The sequence below is a fragment of the Mus musculus genome, chromosome 5, assembly GCF_000001635.26.
Source record: "Mus musculus strain C57BL/6J chromosome 5, GRCm38.p6 C57BL/6J".
NCBI lineage: Eukaryota > Metazoa > Chordata > Mammalia > Rodentia > Muridae > Mus > Mus musculus.
In genome coordinates, this window is record NC_000071.6 from 91,424,041 (window position 1) to 91,450,507 (window position 26,467).

General features: G+C 42.4%; 1 long non-coding RNA gene and 1 other non-coding gene across 3 annotated transcripts; both read right to left on the reverse strand.

Moving 5' to 3' along the window:
* Window positions 1–271: 271 nt before the first annotated feature.
* Window positions 272–25,849, reverse strand: Gm42110. Of its 2 annotated transcripts, none has more exons than XR_880420.1 (5): window positions 25,643–25,849; window positions 7,392–7,587; window positions 6,312–6,437; window positions 4,068–4,403; window positions 272–470 (listed from the first exon to the last, which is right to left on the reverse strand). It is a non-coding gene; the product is annotated as a predicted gene, 42110 (long non-coding RNA). The 2 variants fall into 2 exon arrangements; XR_001785044.1 differs by having other exon boundaries at window positions 6,312–6,617.
* LOC115490279 lies at window positions 11,835–11,977 on the reverse strand. The gene has a single exon (XR_003956082.1). It is a non-coding gene; the product is annotated as a small nucleolar RNA SNORA48 (small nucleolar RNA).
* Window positions 25,850–26,467: the final 618 nt, after the last annotated feature.

Consider the following 26,467-nt stretch of genomic DNA (forward strand, 5'->3'; position numbering starts at 1 on the left):
GAAACCCACACCCAGTCTATTGTGAACACTGTTCTCTTGTAAAACTCAGTTCACACTCACACTGGAGACAACCAGGACAGAGAAGCTCAACATTGTGCAGGAGGTTGCAGAGCTATGCTACATTCAAGCTCTAATCTCTCCTAGTATCCTTCAAATCCAATGACTTTTCCAGAAACAGACTGAGGAGCAGTGGGGCGAGGGGTGGGATGAGGTCAGACTTTTTATTTTATTGATATGTCAATTTTTCCACCAAGGAAAACAAAGTGGGCGGGGAAAGCACCTGAAAAGACTTGGACACCCAAGATCAGTGTGGAGGTCTTGAGACTTCTCCACGACTTTGATGAATTGGAGGGCTAGCATTTCATCCTGATTGTGTACCAAGCCACCGGGGGCCAAGAGACACATAGGCTGATAGGTCTACTGAAATCAGCATCAAGGGACTGCAGTGGAGCGGGTTTATTTTTAATGATCTACAAAGAGAAGAACAGATATCTTGTAAATGATACATTGCTAATCAGGCCTGAGAGACTTCTCCCTGAAACACCCTTTAGGTGTCTAGCTTTCAATAGAGGAGACATGGGCAAGAAAGGAGGAATAAGGTGGCTGGCATGATAGATGGTCTCAAATACTTGAAGATCTACCACATGGAAAATGGATAATATTGATAACTGTCAGTCCCAAAGGCAGTGAGTACCTAAGGGTTAGAGCCAGGTGAATTTTGGATTCACTGTTAAAAAGGGGGAATGCTCTGACAGGCTAATAACAGGATACATTTCTGAGGAACATAGTAAGTTCTTGGTACTGGATATGTAAATAATGTATACTGCAAAGGAAATTCAAATCATTTCATCTCCCTATCCAAGAGATCCCAACATTCAAAAAAATCAGTGACCCCAAACAGCCTTTTCTCAACCAAATGCTAATACAACATAGTAAGATTTGTTTTTCTTCAGTACAGTTTTGAAGTGACCAGATGGTTTCAAAACAAGACAAAACAAAAAGAAGCAAAAAGCAAACCACCCATCTGCTCTAATATTACACATTAAATACAATTTAAATGAATTAATTAACACACAAGCAGCTGAGAATCTCCCCACATTCCAGGCACACTCAGATTGTAGCTAACTATAGTACTTTGGGTTCATGGCCCGTAATATTTATATACTCATTTTTTTCCCATAGAAAGTAAAAACAAATTCTAAATGCATTTATCATATTTCTTGCACCATTGCTCTCAAATGAATGATATGATCTCATAAGTTCTGTACTCTGTGACCTATCAAAGGAAAGCCACTGTCACCTTCAACATCACTGTCAACTCCCTTTCTCTCTCTCTCTCTCTCTCTCTCTCTCTCTCTCTCTCTCTCTCTCTCTCTCTCTCTCTCTCTCTTTCTCTCTCTCTGTCTATCTCTTTCTGTCTTTGTTATTTTAATGTAAATTGTTAAATTTTCACACAGCACTAAAAAAATTGTAGATTATCTAGAATATATGCTTAGGTGGGTGCCTAAAGGCACAAAACTATTTGGTATAATGATATAAACATCAGATAGCATTTACATGGAGCAACTGTTCACACAAAAAGGAGCTTGGAGCGGGGTTCTTTTAAACTAGAATTGGTGCCTAGGAAGATGAATCTTGAGACTGAAATCTCATCTAGACCGCAAAGCTATTTCTGAAGGAGATTTGCAGCCATGATAACAAATAAGATTTATAAGACTTAATAATTTTTAGGTGTTGTATCCCTCTCTTATGACAAACCATTAAAATGAGCAAGCCAGCAGATTTCCTAGAATGAATAGATGACCTTCAAATATTCTCACATTGTCTGCACAAGTATGTGTGTCTGCATGTGGGTGCTCACATGATATGGCATATGTATGTAGGTCAGAGGACAACTTTCAGGAGTAGGCTCTCTCCTTGTCAAGTCAGTCCTGGGGATTGAACTTAGGCCAGGCTGATGCAAAAAAAAAAAAAAAGTTGCTTTATGGCTGATCCAATCAATAACCTAGCATACTAAAATATTGATATTTCATTAATAAATTCCTGGGTGCCAATCTAGACATACACATTGCCATTTCCTGTCATCTAAGGAATGAGAGAGCAGTTATTCCCTCCTTTAGAGACAGTATAAAAACTTTAAAGATTATTATAAAAATTCTCCTCTTAACTCTCTTGGTTTATATACTTCCACGATGCTCTTATTCTCAGTCAGCTCCTTATTAACATCTGAAATACTCTCTGTTATGAATCAAAATGGTATATGTCAGCAATGAGCATCTCCCCTGTCTTTACATAGAAAGAGTCTTCAAGTATGCTCATATCCAGGAATAGAATCACGCTGCATGCGCAGCTTAGGGAAGTTTTTGAGATGCACTTCTCAGAATGAAAACTGTAAGGCAACCAAAGATGGAAGGAGTCCCCTCTACCCATCCTCCTCTTCTCAGCCTGATTTCCTCCTCCGTGCTCAATGCCACCACATCAGCCTAGGTCTAAGCATCTCCGCTGGCAATGCCCACTCTGATAATCTAGTATCACCTTTCTGCTTCAGTCCCTTACCATGCATAGTGGAGAATCGTGACTGTGGTGGCTCCAGAAGGAAAATGTGTGAATGCACAGGATGTGTTTAAACAAGAGAGCAGCACTTAGAAAGCACTTAAGAAATGCTAACTTCACATAAGAATTTATCCTCCAGGATGCACCAAGGTACCTGGATCATCCTACAGTAGACATGCAGATCCATCCAGATCCATCACTCCACATCTTTTTGGTCTGTACCAGTTTGATCCAAGTCATCATTATCTCTTGCCTGGATTATTGCAATTGGCTCCTGATGGGATTCCCAACTTCTTTCCCTGCCCCTCCAGACCAATGCCAACTCAGGATAGCTCAGTGGTTGCTTTGTTTTAAATTAGACCTTGTCACTCCTTTGTTTCCCCCTCTCTTCTTCTCATCTTCCTCCTCCCTCCTCATTACTCTTATATTCTCTCTCTCTCTCTCTCTCTCTCTCTCTCTCTCTCTCTCTCTCTCTCTCTCTCTCTCTCTCTCTGTGAGTGTGTGTGTGTGTGTGAGTGTGTGTGTGTGAGTGTGTATGAGTGTGTGTGTGAGTGTGTGTGAGTGTGTGTGTGAGTGTGTGAGTGAGTGTGTGTGTGTGAGTGTGTGTGTGTGTATTCTCTTTCCCAGACCTCATCTCAACCTCATTTCCAAGGCTTTGCTGCAGTTCAGCCATACGCTCCAGGCCTGCTCCCACAGTAGGACCTCTGAGTCATACGCTCCAGGCCTGCTCCCACAGTAGGACCTCTGAGTCAAGCATCCCTTCTGTCTGTGAGATCCTTTTCTATCCCCTTGCTATCTCCATCCTCCTTCCCTTTGTCCTCTTTGCTGAGCCTCCTTGGCACTACATTACTTCCTTTGCCTCAACATTACTATTCCCTTTTAATTTTTTATTTGTCCATGCTTTTCATAGCCTTTTATTGTAGTATGTAATCTATTTATAAATGAGCTTGCAAGAGTAGAGAAGTTTAGCCAGGCGGTGGTGGCGCACGCCTTTAATTCTAGCACTTGGGAGGCAGAGGCAGGTGGATTTCTGAGTTTGAGGCCAGCCTGGTCTATAAAGTGCATTCCAGGACAGCCAGGGCTATACAGAGAAACCCTGTCTCAAAAAAAAAAAAAAAATAGAGAAGTTTATCTATTGTTTGTCAATATATCCCTGGCTCCTGGAAGAATGGATAGCACACCACATGTCTGAGATTCATATATCCTTTACGATATCATTTATTCTACAAAAGAAGAACTGGGTGAGTGGATGAGTGCATTCCCAACATGGAAAATCTCTGAGGATGTAGCCTGTGACTTTCCTTTAGTCCTGCTCCCTGATGATGTCCGGCTCTAATGTATCAAGAGGGTGGCTATATTGATTTCATTTGTTTCTGTGGTTTCTCTCTCTCTTAGTCATGTTATGGACATGAGGCCTGAGAACCTATTTATATCATCACCATTGTGAACAATGCAAAACGCATCATATAGATCATTGATACTCTGTGTATCTGTATATATGATATAATACTCACAGGATGGAGTAGACAAGGGACACAGGATTCTCCGGGTACCAGTGCTGCCCAGTGGAAGCAGGAGGCTTAGGAAGTTAAAGCTCTTCCAGGTCAAAGACTTTGGTGGTGTGATATGAACTCAGGGCTGGTGCTGAGGCTCCCAAGATTAGTGGAGATAAGCCAGAAAATAACTGGTCATGACAAGGTCAAAACCATGGTGAAGAGTTGAGGAAGGATCGGTGACTCTATTTTCACACTTGCTGGTGGAAACGGGAGTGTGAAGGGAGCATCAGATCTGACCAGCTGCCTTCGCTGCATCTCTCCTGAACTGTCGCCACCCCAGGGTTGCTTTCTTAGCTAGAGGTATGGGAAGAAGTCCAGGGAGAGGTGATCATATGTCTGAGCATGATGGATGACAAACAAAATGTTGAAACTGGAAAAGACCAATGGGATAAAGGAAAAGGAACGGGCAAAAGCATAAGAAGAGGAAAGAGGGAAGGAGGAGGAGAAAATAAAAATGGAAAGAATAAAAATGAAAAACAATTGAACGAGTAAAGAACATTTCTTTCTCTGCCCTGCCTGCCCCTGCAGGGTTCTGCCCCGGTCACTTCCTCACTGTGGGTCTATCCATCAGTACCCGCCCCTTTAGCCTTTTTAATGTCCCTCATCTTTGCCATGGCTTTTGAGATTCCGCCCACTTCCCACTGATCATAAACCCTCTTCTCGGTTCAGGCGTTTTCTGTTCTTGGGCCAGGGTCACATAACATGCAGACTAAGGTTAATTGCCCAGTTAATGCCCTTCTTTCCCGACCTGCAGGATTTCTTTTATCACCATCTGTTCAAAGATGAGTTGAATTCATTACCAGGCTCCTGTGCCTGAAGGTCAGCGAGATTTCAAATTATATAGCAAGAAACAAAATTCATAAAGAGCCTGAAGTAGTGATGGAAGATTTTCTGAAACAGGGTCAAGATGTATCTCGGTGTATTTCACTGGCAAGATCATGACACACCCTGGGTTCTTCACCTCCACTTTCCTGATTCTTCCAGCAAAATGCATGTGTGTAACCTGCGGAGATCAGAGTCCTCAGCCCTCTCTTTTGGAGCCCCTTCTTTATACACAAATATAATCTAGAGAGGAGTATCCACTATGCACTGGGACATAGTTCAAGGCTCTAGGCAGATAGTGAAACCAGTCTCTGTTCTCGGAATGTACTACGTAATTGGAGAGCAGAAAAATAAGTCAAAGCTTTTGTAATGATCATAAATAGAAGGATATCAACCATGAGAGAGAGAGAGAGAGAGAGAGAGAGAGAGAGAGAGAGAGAGAGAGAGAGAGAGAGAGAGAGAAACTGAACCATTTGCTCCTGTGGCACTCTCTGCTTCTGACAAGTTGACAGTCACTTGATTCTACATGCAGTGCATAGTTTCAAAACTGCAGTTTTCTTTGATGCAGAGAGCCATATAAAGATGTTTTGCTGAAATGGTTCACTGCCCAAATAAGGGGATACAGTGCAGGGATAAGCATGTTGTCCATGATGAGAATGACAGAGGATGCCACATGGGGAGAATTTGACCAATCACAACTAAGAAAGGCTTATGGGGAGACTCTCAGGAGACTGTAATCCCCTGTTGCTCTTTATTTAGGCAATTATCTTTCTTAAATCATTTTCCCTTAATCTAAATGATGTTTAAATGTTCATGTCAATTCAACAGGGCCATAGTGTGCCCAGATATTCAGTTAGGTATTATTCTGAGTGTAACTATGAGACATTTATAGATTAGCACAGCACTTGAATTGGGAGAATATTGTCCCCAATACATATGGGCCTCAGCCAACCCAAATATATTGGAGGCCTGAACAGGTCAAAAAGCAAGCGAAGAGATGGTTGTGGAGACTGGAGACTGCCATCCAGGCTTTAGTGGGCAGCCTCAATGCCTTTGTCAGTAGTAGTCAGTCAACTCCTGGAACTGAGCACTTTCTAAAATTCAGGTAACAGCAGGGCATGGCAGTTCATACCTGTAACCCCAGCCATCTGAAAACTAAAACAAGAGGATTGCCACAAATTCAAGGCTATGGGGTTATGTTGGGGTTATGTTGTCTGGTTATGTTCCCAGCATACACAGACACACACACAGACACACAGACACACACACACACACACACACACACACACACACACACACACACACACACCAAGCAAATAAATAAAATCTTGAAAATTCATATTTAAAAAAAGCAAGCAAAGGGATTTGCTATCTACCAACCTTTGAGCTGGGACATGAACGTAAAGGTGCAGCACCAAGTCTCTTAGTTCTCAGGCTTTCAGACATTGTGACTTAGCTCTCCTAGATCTCCAGTTAACAGATGGTAGGATGGGGGCTTCTCGGCCTCTATAATCACATGAGCAAATTCCTTATATCCCTTTTCTCTCCTGCTCCGTGCCTCTCCATATACATGTACGTGCCTGTCTTCTTATTGGCTATTTCTCTGGAGAACGCGAACTAGTACCACTTCATTCTCATCCGCTCTCTGTGTCCCCTCAGCATGTGTAGGCCCTCGGTTAGCACTTCCTGAATATAGATGGATAGTAGGGTGTGGCTTTGTCTCTTAGGAACATGACAAATATTCATAGAAAGTATACAACTCAATATCCTTCTCCTTTGCTACACTGAATGCCCCTCCATAATATGGTTAATTGGAAAAACAGACTAGGACTTATCTATACTTGACATCCACAGGGAACAAGCCCATTCTTCTAGGGAGATATGTCTTCTCTAGAAGAATGACAGAGAGCTAGGTCAGCTGCTATGAAACCACCTCCTTCCGAAGTGTTTGAAAGACTTCTAGAGTCCATAGTTTTGACTTTAGAGTAGACTCGTTCTTATTTTTCACATATGACCTAGGCATCCACGGTGTGCTAGATACCATTGTAGTCAGGCCTGGTGATTCCTTAGAGTTGTGATGTAGCATCAATTCATAAACAGATCGCCCAGTCCTCACTTACAGAAGAGACTTCCCTTTGCCTGGCCAGATCCCACTTAAAGGACAAGGTAGAAGGTGATAGGTGGCTCTACTGTCAGCTTTGTCTCTTTTCCTCATTGTTTTCTTTCCCTACAGTCAGTTGCTGTTTGGGAAGACAGGGATGCAGGGTGGAGAGGAAGGAAATTGATTGGTCATATGAAAATCTGACTTTCCAGAGCCTTATAAACCTTCAAACCAGCTTTCCTTCTGTTTGGGGATATTAACTGATTTTTCAGAAACCTTCCATTGTAAGGGTGATTACCTTGAAGTTCCCTTACACTAGAAAGGGTATATCTCTCTATTCTATCTCATCATCAACATACACAGAACTGGCTATATCTCCAGTGTCTTCTCTTTAAGGGAGCCCCTTAGCCATCCAGGGGAATCTCTTGGATGCAATCCATTCTTCCTGATGTGCACAGTTGACATGAGAACAGCAGACATCCTTCCACAGTATGGTTGGTGGGGTGAAGGCATACCCGACCATTGATCCTTCAGCTAGACTTCTCTCTGCTTTATCTGTAGACAGGACCACAAGCAGTCACTGTTAGCATCTAAATTACTAGAAATTTACAATGAGCTCAGAAAAGTCTCAGTAATCTCCTGTGAGCACTCTCCTTTATCTTTTTGCCTTTATAAGAGTTGCCTTGGTCATGCTATCTCTTCACAGCAATAAAATCCTAACTAAGACACAACTCAAAGTATTTTTGGAGTTTGTTGTTGCTGTTGTTTTATTTTGTTTTTAGTTATATTGCTTTGTTTGGACATTTTTTTTTAACCTTATTGGTGTTTGGCTTGTATACTATGGTTTCCAACTTTGCATTTCTATGTGTTTGTCTCTACCTATAATTGCACTCCTCCTGCTCTTTCTTGGTTTTTCTTTGTTTGTTTTTTTGCCTTTTGATTTGTCTATTTTCTGAATAGGGAGAAGGCATAGTATTGGAAGGGTGGAAAGTGATAGTGGGGATGTGGGAGGAGATAAGGGAGGGGAAACCATGATTGGAATATATTGTATTATGATAACTATCTTCAATTAAAAAATAATAATGCTTACATACTGACAATATTTTGTGTCTTAGAAATATGCATGCAGACTGTGGCATGCCTTCTCAACATGAGAACTGCACCTTTGCCTCCTGAATGCTAATATTAAAGGCATATATACAAAAAAATCTTATACTGAAACCAGTGTTCATCAGGGTTCAGTTTTAATAAAGACTATAGCTGAATTTGATCATGTAATTATGACTATAATTACCTTTTCTATGTATCACAGACTCAGGGCTGATATTGATTTTTCTAATCAAAACCTTCATCCTATCTTATTTATACTTACCTTTCCATATTCATGAGCCTAATAAATTTCTGAAACTGGCAATTTTTCAGTCAGTGTCAGATGAGATCATGCCCTTGGGGATGTTCAACCACCGCTCCATTTTGCCCTTTAGCCTGTTCAGTGAAAACACACTGAAAAAACAAGCATCACTGTTGATCAACTGTGTGTACCGTGGATGTTTTCAGCAATACTTCACTTCTCACCAATTACACCACAAATTGGGAGGATGGGTGGAAGAAGAGTGCATGGCCTCAACTCTCATATCTTATTGTGCTTGGGATCTCTCTGGGCCATGTATTTAAAAATGCATAGCCATGATCTCAGTGCTGCTGCCTCAATAGACATGGAATGGAGCTGAGGAATGAGTATGCTAAGCATATGGCAATGCAAGTACGCTTGTCTGGTCCTCCAACTGCATGCACTGCCACAACACATGAGGCAGGGCCAGGAACCCTGGCTAGGATCCATGAGAGAATGAAGAAAATAGACACACAGACACATATATGGTGGCTCTAGGACCAGGTGGGTTTCTCTAACACTGCTGTCACAACCTGGAACATGTTTATTGGATGAAGCACAAGGGAAGGGATTAGCTCCTCTTAATGGATGTCTAAAGGTGAGCAGTCTCAGACTGTGAGCATCCTGGAGGAGGAAGCCCCAGTTGCTAGTCATTTCACACAATGGTCAATAGTTCATAAACACTCAGACTCCAGAAGAAAACTCCCCAGTCCTTCTGAGCATGCTCCTTTGGATAAATTTTGTCAATCTTCCATGGAATGATTGGTCTTGGAGTCCTCAACAGGCTGTGCTCATATCAAAGTACACATTTGCTGAGGACTTCACATTCACCTACTCGGGGTTCCTCTGCCCCATTCACCACAGCCAGGAACAAAGACTTCCCACCCCTTTCCCAGGCAGACAGTATAAAAGTAAGATTATTTTTACAGCAACATCATCGTGTCATATTTTCTCCTGGTATAAGAGTGACATAGTGATAGTCTTCCTGTGTTGGAGTCACAATGTAATGAAGATCCTCCCAACATGGAATCTTCCATCTTGTTTCTGTATTCTCCTGTAAACCTTTCTCATCTTAGTTTATGTTGTCTATTCTTCTTCCTGGTTGAGAATCAGAATTCTGATTCTGGGACTATAGATACTAAGGAAAAGTGTGGCCCTGGGGCCCCGAGGTCTGGGGCTGCCCCTTCTCCACCCCTTGTCCAGTGTGTCAGATGCCCACCCAGGGCTGAGCGGAAAGCATCCAGCAGCCCCCCCACACCTGCATCCACCTGCCCAGAGCACAGGCACTCTGGCCAGACATGGGCCATATCTTTCCCTCCCCCCCACTTCCCCAAGGCCTTCCCCTGCCCCCCCCTTTTTTTGTTCCCAACAGGGACACAGTTTCACAAGGCAGTGATACCCAGTTGAGTCAGAACAGACTTTGGTTGGGGGAATTTATTCATTAGAGTAAATTGGATAACATTTCCCCCTTAAGTTAAAGAAATTCTGACTGTGGATGCCTGCAGCTTTTAATGTCAGATTCCCATGACTACTGATGTGGGGACAGCTGATTCTGCCATTTTTGTCATGACCTGGTGCTGCATAGTTTCAGTCACTATGACAAAAGGCCTGGGAAAACTTAAACAGAAGATAGATTGGTGTTGGCTCATGGCTCCAGAAATTCAAATCCATAGGTGCTTCTGTGGAAGCATATCTTGCTTGGAGCACACAGCAAAGGAAACTACCCACTTTCTGGTAGAAAAGAAGTAGAGGGCAAGACAAAGATTATCAAGATACAAACTATACCACCACTGTCACAGCACAATGCCTGCTTGTTTGTCTTGTTTAAATGTTTTATTGACTCTTTGTAAGTTTCACATCATATACTCTAGTCCAGCTCATCTCCCCTTCCCCTCATATTTGCTCTCTGCCCTTGCAACCTCCCCTCCCAAAACAAAACACAACAACAACAACAACAACAACAACAACTACTACTACTACTACTACTACTACTACTACTACTACAAAGTGTAGAATCCATCCCATTGTGAAAGCTTTAGTATGTCACAGTGTGTCCCACAGCATATTCCTCTGTCCACACATTGTCACTTGCAAATATTCATTGCAATGAGTCACTGGTCTGGTTCAAGGTCTCTGGCTTCTATGACACCATCAATATTGGATCTTCACTGGGACTCCTCCCAGGTATCTTGTTTTCCTGTGTCATGGAGATTCTGCAGCTTTGGGTCAGCAGGGCTGGCCCTTTCACATGTCCCAACCTTTCACAGAATTGGGGGTGGTCCATCTCAGAGCCTTGGATCTGGGTCTGTGTGGTAGCAGAGTTGGTCAGCCCACCTGCTCTCCCTTATCTGCACCACCAGGGCAAGCTCTCCCACACTGCTCTGGCTAGGCCATCCAATACTGCCATCAACATGAAGCAGGGTCTGCTCTCCTAATCTCCCATCCTCGGGGCTGGCTCAAGAATGCCTTTGCCATCAGGGCCAGCTCCACTACACTGCCCAAGTAACATGCAGAGCCCCGCTCTCCTTAGTGCTGTAGCCAGTGAGAGGACAAGGCTAGCTCTTCCCTGCAGGTGGCAAGGGGGAGTGGGGAAGGTCATCGTGCCCCATACCCATGCTACCTCCTAGCAGATGAGTGATGGGGCAGGCCCACCCTCCCTCTCATCCTCAAGGCTGGCTCACCCGGAAACCTCAACCAGGGCCAGCACTACTGTGCTGTCCAGGAGAGGTACAGGGGCTGCTCTCCTGAGTGCTGCCAGCAGAGAGAGATAAGGCCAGCTCTCCAGAGTGGTACATCCAGGAAAGGGAAGGGTCAGCTCTGTACATCCCCTGGATATCAATGTTGTTACTGGCAGCTTCCCTGACTAGGGACATCCACATGTTCTCTAGTGGTAATATGAGCTACAGACATCGACACCAACCCCTGTCACTATGTTGCCACAGACTGATAAATGGCCCTCAGCAGCAGCTCAGGCTAGGACTTCACCATGGCCCCATATGGCACGGCTGTCAATTCACAACAGGCTCCTCCTTTCCACACTAGAGGCTCCAGTTCCATCTCTCTTTATAATGCTCAAGCTGTTCTACTATTCTTTCTCTCCCATCTGAGCACCACATAGTCACAGACTGTGGCAGCTCCAGTTGCAGGCTGTTCAAGTGACCAGTGGGCACCTGAACAGCATCCTCCATCCATGCTGTGTGGAGTGTCAGCAAGCAGGTGTCTGTGGCCTGCATCCTGTGCCATGCAATGGAGTGCAGGTCTGAGGGGGGCATGGCAGTCCACAGGTCTTTGTCTCTCTTCCTCCTTCTGCTCTGTGCTGCCTGAATTTGTTTGGTTTGGTTTGGTTTGGTTTGGTTTGGTTTGGTTTGGTTTGGTTTGGTTTGGTTTGGTTTGGTTTGATTTGATTTGATTTTTATGAGTCCTAGACATAAAACAGCTTTGGCAACAAAGCCAGGCATCAAGCTAGGAGAACAGAAGACTGACATCTGCTCTGTGCCTGGCTGATATAAGAAGACCACCACCAACAAAGTGTCTCTTTGCCCATTGTTGGGGAGTCCTATTGCCTACTTAAAAGGGAAAAATCAAAGATAGAAAAGTATCTCTCCATTAATTTTTTTAAAAAATAAGAAAGGAGAAGGATCTGTTAGGAGCATGGTTCAGACACTAAGCTGCTTGCTGTGCAAACATAAGAACCTAGGTTTGATTCCCCGGTGCCCACCAAAAAGCTGGGTGTGGAAGACCACACCTGTTACCTCAGCACAGGGAAGGATGAGATGGGAGGATCCCTAGGGATTTCTGGACACTCCATGTAGCCAAATTAGAGAGTTCTAGGCTCAGTGAGAAACTGTCTCAATAAACTAAGAGAGAAGGGTCAAAGAACACACCCGATATCAACAAACACACTCATATTCATACACATGTACACAGAGGGAGAGCAGGAGGGGGAGGGGGATAAGGGGAGGGGGAGGGGGATGAGAGGAAGAGGGGGAGGGAGAGGGAGAGGGGGAGGGAGAGGGAGAGGGAGAGGGGGAGGGAGAGGGAGAGGTAGAGGGAGAGGGAGAGGGAGGAGAATAGGAAACTGAAAGGGGAGACAATGGAAGAATTCACCTATTTGGAGAAACCTTCAGGGTTTGAGATAGAAGTTTCCTGGAGAAAAAAAAGGAACTTCTGAATGAACCGTTCCCAACAACAGCTAGCTTCAGAGTAAGAACAGCACCTCATACAGCACATGAATAAATGTAAAAATAGAACTAGCTAAGCACGTGGGATGACATCACTCATAAAAGCCTATTCTAGCGAGAGCACACACTACTTTGAACTAAACTCTTTAAACAGCTACGCTTCATCCTTTGTGTTAAGGGGTGGAATGCTTAGTGAGTACATTGTCTGTGTGAAGCTCCTGCCTGAGAGCGACTGGCTCCCCTGCTGTTGTATAAGGGTGTGTCTTCTGGTTACGACAAAAATGGCAAGAATCATGTTTTGATTGTACATGGGGATAATTTCTAAGATATATTGGACTAAGTAAAGGGCAATGATGCATCTAATAAATGCATATATTTTACTTTAAAAAAAAAGAGTGTGTCTTCTGGTTGATATATCCTTGAGTTGTAAAATGAAGACAGTCAATTCATTTAATTTAAATTATTTTGAATTTTTATGAAAAGTTTAAACAGTAAAGAGTGAAGGCCTTCCAGTGGAAGTTCTATGTCTTTTCCAACACTTCTGGCCACAGCCTGACTCTTACTGATCTGACTTTGGTCACAGGTTCACCCCAAACCTATCACTGTGGTGGGGGTAGGGTTTTCTGATTGGTCAGTTTAGTCTCATCTCATAGGCATAGAGTTGAGGAACTGTCTGGCTCCTGCTTCACCCATTACCTCTCCCCTCTTCTGTATTTCCATAGCTCACCCACATGTATCTCATGTATTCATAAGGTAGAAAATTACAACTGCAGAGCCAGACGTGAATTGTTTGACTGTGGGCCAAAGAGAAATCACGGTAGAACAAAGCTGGGGGGTGTTTTTTCTGCTGGTTCACCCTCAGCATGCCATGAGGTGCTAAGCAGGCATCAACAGCATGTATAGAACCAATTGTCTGGGCAGGATGAGCCCACTGGGTCAATCATAGCAAGCTTTTACCTTCTAATTGGGTTTGATGCTCACTCCATAGAGGGAAATAATTTTGAGTACTATCAAGCTGGTCAAAAGCCCATGGCTTGGGAAGTGATAGACCTCAGTGGGAAAGCTACGGCAGTTGTTTTGCTGAGTGGACATGATGTGCCTGTCAAATTGCCTTCTAAATGATGTTTAAACCTAAATGCAAATATGTTTATATCCAGAGAATAGTCCCTTTGACATCTTTGGTCAAACAGGTCTTATCACAGTGATCATCAATGACTGCAGAGGCCCATAACTAGGCACAGTACTGAAAATACATGACTATTAAATGACCAGTCATATGTGGGATGTTTATATCAACTCCTCCAAGGCTCAGGGAACATAGTGGGAGAAGGGGCTGAAAGAATGTAAGAGCCAGAGGCAGATGGAGAATGGTACAGAACCTTGAGTTCCAGATGTGACATGACTGCTGCATTCTTGAATGTGAAGCAGCTGTGACTGCCTGGACAAGAGCTGCATGAGCTGGGTATATCAACACTCTGGCATGGACATGTGATGGGCTCGCTGCTCACTGGGGTTTACAGGTAATGGCTGATGGGGCTGCAGAAACACTTTTCTTAGATACCCATGCTCCTGTAGACAACCCAAATGGAACTCACGTTACCATACAAGGACATGGAAGCCAAAGGGGGATGGCTGGGGAGAGGAAGGAGAGGTAACAGGGACAGGAGAGGGTAAGAGGCAAATGAATGGCATCCAAATACATTGACTATACACATATATGAAAATGTCATAAACCCATTGTTATGCACAATTAATACATGCCAACAAAAACACGTAAAGAAGATGAATCGGTAAGTGGCATGCATGTGGAATTCCAGCTCTTGAGAGTGGAAGGCAGAAGGGTGAAGGATTCAAAGCCATTCTTAGCTATATCAAAAGTAGCTGGGCTAATGAGCCTACATCTCAAAAATTAAAAGAAAAGTTTCAATTAAAACCACAAAGCATTGCTATTGCTCTCCTTCTTTCTCTTCTAATTTATATTTAATTGAAACAAGAAAGAAAAATTCTGGGGGTGGGTGGGTAAGGGGGACTTTTGGTATAGCATTGGAAATGTAAATGAGCTAAATACCTAATAAAAAATGGAAAAAAAAAAAAGAAAAAAAAAAAAAAAAAAAAAAAAAAAAAAAAAAAAAAAGAAAAATTCTGAAATGAGGTATCTATGACTCTTATAAATACTTTGGTAGCATTATGAAATGGAGCACATGTGCTCCTTATAGATCTTGCTTACTTAACTAGAAATATAAGATGTTAGTGTACAGATACATGAAATAAACATCTGCAAAGATAAGAAAAAAGTATTTTTAAAATGCCTCCAAATTTCGTGAGCAGCTACCTCTGAGAAGAAGATAGAGTGTAGATCACCACACAGAAGTTTTCCAGGAGCAGTGAGAACACGCTGCCTATGTTCCAGGTGTCAAGATGGGCCAGGTACACAAAGTGATCATTCTGTTATTATTTACTTCTGTGTGTATTGTAAGTGTTATCTTCTGTGCTTAGCTAATTCAAAGATATCAGTGCAGTGACATGGCTTATTTTGAGAGATTTCCAACCAGGAGCTACAGGCTTTAAAAGGAATGTGGTTTGACTGGAATATCACATTATTTGTAGGAAGATTTGAGAGGCCCAACATTCTGTCTTTTCCTCACCTTTTCATTCTATGTGTTCTTAGAATCTCCCTGATTGGATTAGTAAAGTGGAACTGAGTTAGACACGAGGCCACCCTCCCCTGCTCAGCACTCTTATCACCATCCTTGGCTATAGGACTGTTATGTCTTCAGGATGGGTCCACAGCAAGCCAGGCAGCCTTTGGAGCTCTGGAGCTTAGGCAGAAGCTTTGGATTAAATGAAAGAAACAAAACAAAAACAAAAAACAAAAACAAAAACAAAAAATAAAACAGAAAAAAGGCCTTAGAGCACCTGTCAGGCACACTCTAGGATCTCAGGAGATCCACCATGAATGAGACTACACATAGTAGATTTATACACTGAATGTTCATTCTGCAAAACTTCGTGTTGTACCCTGACCCCACTGTGATGGCTCTCAGAGATACATTTTTAGAATATGATTGGGATCAGATGAGGACACAAAAGTGGGGCCCTTATGATGCAGGTCGTTATTTTCACATGAAGAGACACCAGAGTCTGTAAGCCAAGAAGATGGCCATAGTTAAATAATGACCCTCTTGTACCTTAATCGTGGATATTCTAGGGTCCAGAATTCTTAAGAAAATAACTCTCTATTGTTTAGGCCACTCCAGCTGTGATGTATTGTTGTAACGATACAAGCTACTAATACAACAATTAACGTACATTAGATACTAATTATATTAATGCAGTGACTAACTCTATATAAATATGACTAATGATAGTGAATAATTAACATTACAGCACAAGACTTTACAGTCCTTCTCATATATAAATCTTCTTTTAAACAAAGCTGGCTTGTTAATACAGCTGAGATAGAAGACCAATGTTATTTGTAGCATTAGAGGTGATTTTGTGCACAACATGACTGCAGGGAGCTTTGCAAATCTTTCCCTTCTTCACACACATTTTCTAGTTGAGCTTATTCAACTTTTTTCTAGTCTGAGTGTTCTCATCTGTAGAAGTAAATAATTATTATTACTTGGACAGCTAGTGGAAGAGTCGGTGACTACCTAAGTAGAACAGGGAGCACCATACTTGACATCATGTCACGAGGAAAGACATAAGTCTCTACACAGCACTTTCATGGCCAAGAGCAGATAGTTGTTCTCACATCCCATTGTCTAGGAGTCTCCAGTGTAAAACAACTGCTCAAAACTGTGTAATAAATAAACAAGTCAATAAGTGGAGTCAATACAGGGGGCTCAGGAATCTCTGGCAAATTAGATGCTAGAATAATGCCGTCAATGTCTTCTAGCAAAGGTCACCAAAACCACACTGAAGCTAAACAAAGTTGTCTTATTACCTCCATAGCCAAGACAAGCATTCTCTGTGTCACACTATTGGAGAACTGGATGGGAGGCTGTCTCAATAGGAGAGTGTTAGAGAGGACTTCCTGGATTTGAGTTTGTATTAGGAGACTTTGGAGGTGGATTTATGGAAGCAGGGATATCATCTGGACTGGATGATATTGGGAAGTGAGGATAAATCCATGATTAACTTAATGAGTCTTATTCATATGGAGGGAGCACTGCACTTAGGTAATGGCTGTAATTGATCAGTAACAGTAACACTCGCATCAAGCAGAAGAAGTGAAAATGAATTCTAGTCAGTGTAGGTATAATGTTTTATCTATAAGGGAATACCAGTATGGGATCGCCAAGGGGCAAACACTGAAATAAACAGAAAAGGCTAGAGCTTTTTTGGAAGGTTGGGGGAAGGAGCAGATATTTATGAAAGAGGACAAGGAAGAAGCCATGAAAGTTTTTCAATTTAGACACTGAGATGGAAGAAGGAGGGAACAGAATGGATATGGGAGAGTCTCATTATGTGGTAAAGAGCTAACACAACCAAGCCAGAGGGCTATTTTAGAACCATTGGGCTACCCCAGATGCAACACACACTGCCTACTGGAAAGATATTGGCATCAATGTGAATAATTCAGTGAATAATTAATAATTGTAAGATTGATATTATTAATTATAATTATTAATTTTATTATTAACTGTTATTGGAGGGGGTTGGTCTACTGTAGCTAAAAGTCTCCAGCATAGCACACTATGTCATGAAATGAAATCCAAGTGTTCATCCCATGTGGGGCAGTTTGAATGAGCAAATAGTCTTGGGTATTTGAACTCTTGGTCCCCAGCTGGTGGTACTGTTTGTGGAGATTTAATGGTGTCACCTTTTTGGAGAAATACACTAACAAGAGCAGATTTAAGATGAAAAGCTCCAGGCCACTTCTACTTAACTCTTTCAGCTTCCTGATTGGCAGTAAGGATGTGATCGCTCAGCTTCCTGCTCCTGATGTCACGTCTTCTACATGATGCTGTGTTTCTCAGCCATTGTGATTCTAACCTTCTGGAGCCATAAGCCACAGTGAACTCCTTCTTCCACAAGTAACCTTGGCCATGGTGTTTTATCATAGTGACAAAAAATTGATATGCCACAGCTATATCAGGTCATGTGCTCAGTTAGAAACATGAGCTCTTCCTCAAGACCTGCTGTAGGCCAGGAAAGCATCCCTTTGTGGCTCATCAAGTAGAGCTAAGGTGTGCCCAGGGGTGGCATTAGCCTATTTTGTTGCTGATATAAAATATTTGAAGCTGCAAATGTTATAATGAAAAAAAAGGTATATGTAGGTCAAAGTTTAAAAGTCCAAGATTGAATGGCTCCATCCACTCAATCTCCAGTGAGGACCCCCTGTCTGAATCATACAGTGACAGAAAATAGATGGTCACATGGAGAGCTAGCTAATGTGGGATGGCACCACTTTCTAACAACCCACTCTAATAAGAATAACTTACCCTAGAGCTCTAGACCTTCTGTGGTGTAGAGGAAACTTCTGAAAAATGAACCCTTGGGGATACTCTCAGATCCTATCAAAATGACAGAAAGGGAATACCCCAGCTCTAGAAAGGAAGTATCTAAGGAGGTTGAATCAAAATACAGTCAGGGAAAGGCCAGCATCAGTCTATCTCCTGGCTTGCTTTCTGAGTATGTGGGTAAAAACACCAGCCTACAAACAGGAGCTGAAATGTCATCTATCTACAGAGCAATGAAACTAGAATAGTCACATCCTGCTGTTTAGTCTTTTCCAAAACGATCAATATACATAAGACCTGCTACCTCTATGTAACCAAGTAGAAATTCTATTCTGTTCCCAGAGTATCCAATGCTGACTACCTGTTTGAGGCAGTTAATCATATAAGAGCTTAATAGCCCATGAGATCCCTCTAGAAACTGTCTGCTCAGTATCATTCAAACGTAGCCCTTCTTGTAGTCTGCCAGGCACTTTTTTAATGGCTTTGGATTTTCAGCTCATTAATGTTAATTCAACTGAAACAGATCATAGACATATAATGTAACGATTCTCTTTAGCTGAAATTTCCTGGCTGGAAAAATTTCATATTTTTCAAATTAGGAGAGAACCCTGTACTCTGAAGTGAATGCTGATGCATTTTGCTGTGCTTATTAGTTTTTTGACAACTTGTCTTAAACAAGGGTCGTCTGGGAAGAGAGGACTCTCAATTGAGAAAATGGCCCCATGGATATTGTCCTGTAGACAAATATAGAGCCATTTCCTTGATTATTTATTAAAACAGAAAGACTCAGAATACTGTGGCAGGTGCTACCCCTGAGCTGGTGACCCTAGGATATACAAAATATCAGGCTGAGCAAGCCACGGGGAGCAAGCCAGAAAGTAGCATTCTTCCATGGTTTCTGCTTCAGTCCCTACCTCAAGGTTTCTGCCTTCAGCAACTGCCTCGACTTCTTCTGGAAATATAAAATGAAGTAGATCATTTTCCTTTCCAAATTGCTTTTAGTCATGATATTTTATCATAACAGTAGAAAATAAGCAAGACAATTGCCTATCTTAATGTCTGACTCTATTTCAGGATAATGGTCACAGGTCCTGAATATTTTAAAAGAAAACTTCATATGGTATACTCTAAGGAGATGGAGAAATATTAGACTTTTAAAAAATGGATGATACATCACTCACTCTTTGAGTCTGGCTTCTTCTTAATCAACCAAAACAGACCATAGATATTACTATGAAATATTCAATATAAATATATTAAAATTATTAAATATTAAACTGATGACAATGTCTAGCCTATACAAACTTCATATTTTTCAAATTAGGATAAAATTATGGACTCTTAAATGAGACCATGTTGTGATGCTTCCCTGGTTAGACTTTTGTCAGCTTGACACAAGCTAGAGTCATCTGTGAAGATGGACATTAACTGAGAAGATAGTTTCTATTAGCCAATTTATGAGCATGGGTTTTTCCTACATTTTATTTCCTAAGGGCTTTCAAAAAGATATTTAAATTATTAATAGTGCTATTATATCATATACCATCATACTCTAGAGAAATGCTAAAGTGTAAATAAGATTACATGCAGAGAAGATAATATAAATTGTATTATCTTTGTTATCTGTAATGCATCGGTGACTTAAAAAGCCTGGAGGTGCTGATTAAAACTCAGACTAAAAGTTATGGCATCCTGCAGACAAAGAGTGGAATTCCAGATCCTTTATTCTCTTGCCACATTGCTATGAAGAGTTGAGCGAATTGAATAATCTCCTGTGAATTTGTTCCCTAATTTATCTAATGGCAGCAACACCTTTGAGTAAGTAAGATGCTAAGTAGAACACCCAATAGATGGCAAGTACTTAATTTATGTCTCTTTCTTCTCTCTTGTGGGCTCTTCTCCCAGGGATCATCTCACACAAACAGCTTTTTCCTCAAGCACAGCTCAAAAGTTTGCCTCGTCTTCAACATGCCACCCTCACCTTGAAGACAAGAAGTCTTCACTCTTGGTAAGAAAATAAAATTCATTTGATATCAGAAGAAGCCACAGGTAGATGCCTCCTCTTCCAGTTCTTCCTCAGTCACTCACTAGAGTATTAGGCCCTGAGTAGAACTCTTTATGATGCTTGAGGGGTGTGCTTCTGTGTACAGGCACAAAAGTTCCTTTCGTCCAATTAATTACTTAATTTTGTGTGCACATGCGTGGATATGCCATAGTGCACGTGAGGAGATCAGAGGACAGCTCTCAAACTGAGTAGGCTCTCCCCTGCCACTTTGTGGAATCTAGGAATCAAACTCATGCCATCAAGCCTTTATGGAATGTCTCTCCCCACTGAGCCATGTCACTGGCCCATGCTGAGAGGTTTTTCAATGATTAAATTACAAAATTTAGCTATCACTGTTTCTTCTCTTTCCACATTTTTATATATGAGAAACAAACATAAATGATAAACACAGCGAAGAAACTCAATAGTTCGTGGTAGACAAACCAGTTAAACTGTTACTAAGATTGGGACTATTGCAAAGGACTAATAGTAAAAGCATAATGAGAAGTGAAGAAAATGTGGGTATCCTATGACTAACTAGAGATCAAGAAAACTGCTGTAATTTTAGGAACTAAAAAAAAAAAATTAACACACAGGTCCTGTCCTACCTTTGCAGATGCTTAGAACATACACATGCAAGCACAAGCACTTGCACGCACATGCACACACATTCATATGCATAGGAAAATAATTCCTCCATCAAATGCCATTTCTCTGTTGCATGTAGATACCAAAGAACTAGATTTTTACGAATCTTGCTTGGTCCAACTTCTATTTGAAAGCCTGTGAGTGACAGGTTACAGGGGCCTGGTGTAAGGAACTGCAGTGCTCCCATGGGAATCTCTAAATTCCCACACCCTTTGAGTTTTGAAGGTCACCATAGCAACAGCTGAGCACATCATCACTCCAATGCAGATAGGCTACAGCTGTAAGCTCTGCCAGGGATCCAATCACACCCTGTCTGGGTGAAAATTAAGTCACAGTCTCATTCCAAGTTTTCTGGGAATCACTGAGACTTTGAGCTCATCCCAGGAGAAATCATTAAAGCCACATGACTTGGGCAGCATATGGGACAGCAGTATGTCATTAGCTGTTTTACAGTTCTAGAGTGACAGTCATTTCTGAGAGCAGCTGACCCAAGCTCTCAGGTGCAGCCCTTCTGTGTGGCCCAGAGGAAACTACTCAGCATCAATGTCCAAGACTGAGTTGGCTTAGCTAAAGAGGCTGGCAAAGCTCCACGGAGCAAAAGCACTAACCACACCTTCTGTGACGAGGCTGGGGCCTTAGCTGAGTGCTGTGCTTTATGCTAAGGAGTGCAGGCTCTGACTCTGGAGCCTGGATAAACGTCCCTGGATTGTCTTTTCTGGCACTGTCATAATGCAACTAGGAAATGTATATTATAGAGATATCCAAGTGAACAGGAAACCCTCTCTCTCTCTCTCTCTCTCTCTCTCTCTGTGTGTGTGTGTGTGTGTGTGTGTGTCTTTGTGTCTCCTTCTTTCTCTCTGTCTCTGTCTGTCTCTGTCTCTCTGTCTCTGTCTTTCTGTCTCTTTCTTCCTCTCTGTCTCTCTCTGTCTCTCTGTCTGTCTGTCTTTCTGTCTCTTTCTTTCTCTCTGTCAGGCTGAGCACCTAAAAAAATATCTTATTTGAGGAGCACCATCCATACCCATCATAGACGCATATTAATATCTGAGAGTGTCTCAGCCAGCATAGATACCAGGCAAGATCTTTATCATCAGGAAAGAGATCCTTCTATATAAACCAAGGCATATGTACTCATGGAGTCCCCTGGGAAATCACAGGCATATGCATGTCTTGTCATGGCTTAGAAGCTACATTCCTTCGCCTCCTTGCCCCCATTACTTTGACTCTTCCTTCCTTCCCCATGGTAAGCCAGCCTGAGGGAGCCCTCTCAGCTGTGGTGCAGAAGAATTGTGCACACTTCTGTCAATGTCTGTAGGTGATGTCCTATCATCCAGATAGTGAGTATGTGTGCCTTCGTATCTGAGACTGCAACATGATGAAGCTCTAAAGATGGTACAATCATCAAGATGTTTAAAGTTGAGGACAGAGACCAGATAACCCAAAGAATAGCAAGAAGTAAACTCAAAAGAAGAGAGGAGACAAGACAAGAAAGGGAGGAGACTGGGATGGGGGAGGCAATTCTAAAGCTTTAATTATGATGGGTCCTCCTGAAGGAAGGAACAGTTTGGTGAGAAACTCTGGCAGCCATAAGAGCAGAGAAGCATCCTGATTCTAAAAGCAGAAGTGTGAAGATCCAGGTGGCCTGATTTTGCTTTCTGATGTGATAAACACCATGACCAAAAGCAACTTTGGGCCAGAAGGATTTATTTCAGCCTGCACATTACGGTTCATTATCAAGGAAAGCCAAGGACAGGCTTCAAAGCAGCTTCCCTTCCCCTGAACTAAGGTGCTCACATCTCCGCCCTTGTCTGTTCTCCTCAGTGGTCGGGAAGTGTTGACGATGCCCTGGTCTGCTTTGCTCCTCCCAATATAGCATGACTGACTGAGCATAAGCAGGATTGAAGGACCATTTTGTCCCCTTGGGACTGACAGTAGGCCAGCTTCTTTGTCAGGGGTTTTTAGGTCATCAGTCTCTATCAGCACTTTTCTTAGTGTCTGCCTGAGAAGGTATACATGGTTGTAGCCGTGGGGACACTGGGCAGGGGGAAGGTGATGGCACACTCACTCCCTGGCTCAGTGTCACTAATGGAATCTCAAGTCTTCGGGTTGATTTCTGATGTGAACACTGCTCATAGTTTTCCTGGGTGAAAGGCAGAGATTCAGGCATCTGTGTGGTCTATGTCGTGTCTTTCTTTCCTCAATACCTGTTCTTAACCTCATCTGTGCTATAACTTCCAACTTACAGATCCCTCCAACTGCTGAACCCTCTGGGATTCTCTGCAGTGCACAGGATTCCTGGTTCCCTTCTTGCTTTTCAGAATGCTCAGTTGCAAAATGTCAAGTACTAAATTGTAAGTTCTTGCCTATATTTGTTTTCAAAAAATATGATTTACTACCTTTCCTCCAAATGAAAGTCAATGAAAAATGAAAGCACAGGCCATTTGTTTAGAGCTATGAACAGTTCTTGGGAGCACATTTCTATGTGATTTTCATTTTTAAATTGTATAAATATATGTTTAGCTTATATACATCTATATTTTAGTAGGTATAAATATATGTATGAATATATGTATCATGTACACACACATAGATATATCATCACTGCTGAAATTGTCTCTCTACCCCACACACATCTTTTATAACTTTTCTTTTAGATAAAGATCCTACTACACACTCCAGGCAAACCTTGATTTCACTCTACAGCCCACACTGACTTTTAATTTTTGACAAGCCTTGTCTTCAGTACCCCAACTACTAGGGATACAACAATGCACCAGCCTGCCTGACCATAATTGGCTATAATTGATTTTTTTAGAAAATTATTTATTTCATTCTATGTGATGTGAGGAGGTGTTTTGTTTGCATGTGTGTGGTGTGTGTGTGAGAAAAATGTTGTGTGATGTTTGTAAAGGTCAGAAGAAGACGATGCTGTAATTCCATGTGTGTGCAGGGACAAAAAAATCTGAGTCCTCTGCAAGAGTAGTAAGTGCTCTAAACCACAGAGCCATTTCTCCAACTCCTATAGTTATTGTCTTGTGTACTATCATTATAATGGAATTTCAGGAGATAGCCAAGAAGAATGAACACAGATCAATGATGTTATCCCCAAACCCTCTTGCAGCCCATTTTTACCAAAATCCCATAAGTCCCAGTGGAAAAATGAGCCTTTCTATGCTCAGAATCCTTCAGGAGTTCTCTAGTTCACTTTGAGTAACACACAAGATCCTTCTCGTGCGATACAGCCCCGCATTCCTCTCTCCACTAGCTCTATAACCACTCTGCCTATGGTTCGCTATAGCTCAATGTGAGAAGTCAATTACCAAAATGGAATGGTGAGTCCCTGCTGGTGAGTCAGGATCAACATTTGGCCTTCTAAGAAAAGCTGATTCTAGCACATGGACACATGCATTCCTCCTTGCCCACCACCCAGCCTCATCATCATTCTTCCCAGGGTGCAGGAAATGCCTTCACACCAGAGACTTTCTTTCTCTGTGCCGCCTACCTTCCATCAGAGCTGCAGTGCTGACTCAGTTCCTTCAAGCAGCCTTTTCTCGGTGAGTTTTGCCCTGACCTCCCGATTTATAACAGCAGTGACCATGCATGTCTTCTTCCTTCCCCCAACACTTGTTTTACCATTCTCTGTAGCATTTATGAACATCTAGCATTCTGTATCTTCGTATTTTTATGTCTTTGTATATTTCTTTGAAACATGTGTGTCAATGAGGACACTCCATCTTGTTTCCTGCTTGGAAAAGTACTTGCACATAGAAAATGTATAATAAATATTGGTTTTATAAACAAATAAATGTGAGGGTAAGCAGTCTTCTCTCACCAAGACTTAAGTTAGGAAAATGAGCTAAACATCATGGGATACCCTGGCTAGGTTCTCCCAGAAAGACCTAATCTATATAAGAAGTCAATTCCAAAAATGGAATGGTGAGTCCCTGATGGTGAGTCAGAATCAACAGTTGGCCTTCTAAGAAAAGCTGATTCTAGCAGGCCTTTCAGAGTGAAAATATCTCTAAATAAACTACCTAGCTTTGTTTCCATGATATCAGAGCACAAAGAACAGTAGAGAGCTATGGGAGTATGGACAGAGTCCTTTTAAGCAAGCATGAGATAAAACAACAGGATGAACGGACATCTGTGTCATCAAGAGTGGAGCCATGAATCTGATGCTTACGCACGGGACCAAGTAGAACCTGTGCTTCATAGTAGAAACACAAGGAGTGCTGGAGCCAAGACAGGGCTGATCCAGGGCTAGCTGGCCAGTTTCCTCTTTCTGCTTGACCTGTGAGAGGTGGAAAAAGCCTTCCCAACACCAGTATGCCCTAGGAATCCTAGAGCATGACAGAACTGAGGGATGGAAATAAGGCAGTGGAATGGAAGGTCAGTTGATTTAAAGAGCGCATCCTTGTACCTGAGTGTTAAAGAGACTCATTTAGAAAATAAATGAGACTTGGCCAATTATTTCTGTGAAGCTGGAAAAACAGGCCACACTGGCTAGAATGTCACAGTATGATGATGAAAGTATTTGGCTCTGAGACCTACTCTGATAATTAATTCCCAAGCATCTAGCCATGCCTGGCACACAGAAATGCTGAAAACATGACTGTATTATTAGACCAGTAGTTAAAGGAATAAAACTGTACTTAAATGCCCACATTGTTTAAAAACTAGGTCAATGCAGGTTTCTCAGTTACGCCTCACTGGCAAACGTAAAAGTTGGGCACCATCCATGAGCCACCAATGTTAGATCACTCGTGCTCTATAGGTAGAGAGGAGAGGTTACATCATTTCTATGGAACTCACATTTGTCATTTAATTGCTTTTCCTAAGAAAATAAAGCAGGCATTCCTTCAAGGCCTTTTAACTATATTACCTCTACTTTGAATCCAGTCCCTCTTCTGCAATAGCAACCTCAAAGGCATTTTATACATCTCAGGGAGACAGGATTTGCCAGTGAGGTGTAAGTGGAGCTTCGTTATCATGACTGTTCTTTGGCTCCAGGGCAGGCATCCTTTGCTTGGATGTCTCCAAGGGATTAAGTAACTCTGACATCTGAACTCCCTCCCATCACTAAACTGGCAGGCACTCACCCAAATGGCCCGTTCCTAAAAATCTAGAAGAGTCTGTTATAGAGGACTCTGTGATGTCACAGAAACATGGGTGCTCCGAGAGCTCAGAATTCCTTACAGACATTACTAAATCTGAACTGACTCTGGGGCAAAAGTCCATGGATGCCACAACCAGAACCCTGTCTCCATCAGCATCATGTCTCCACCTGCATCCACCCTGTCTCCACCAGCATGTATTCTGTCTCTACCAGCACGTACCATGTATCTACCAGCATCCACTCTGTCTCCACCAGCACCCTGTCTCCATCAGCATCTACCCTGTCTCCACCAGCATGTATTCTGTCTCTACCAACACACCACATGTCTCCATCAGCATGTACCCTGTCTCCACCTGTATGCACCCTGTCTCCACTAGCATGCATCATGTCTCCACCAGCATGCATCCTGTCTCCACCAGCATGGACCCTGTCTCCACCAGTATGTACCATGTCTCCATCAGCATGCACCATGTCTCCACCAGCATGCACCATGTCTCTACCAGCATGCCACATGTCTCCACAGTCACCCTGTCTCCAGTGTCTTACTCAGATGAAGGCTGAATGAAATGGGCTATCTGTGGGGTTCCCTGA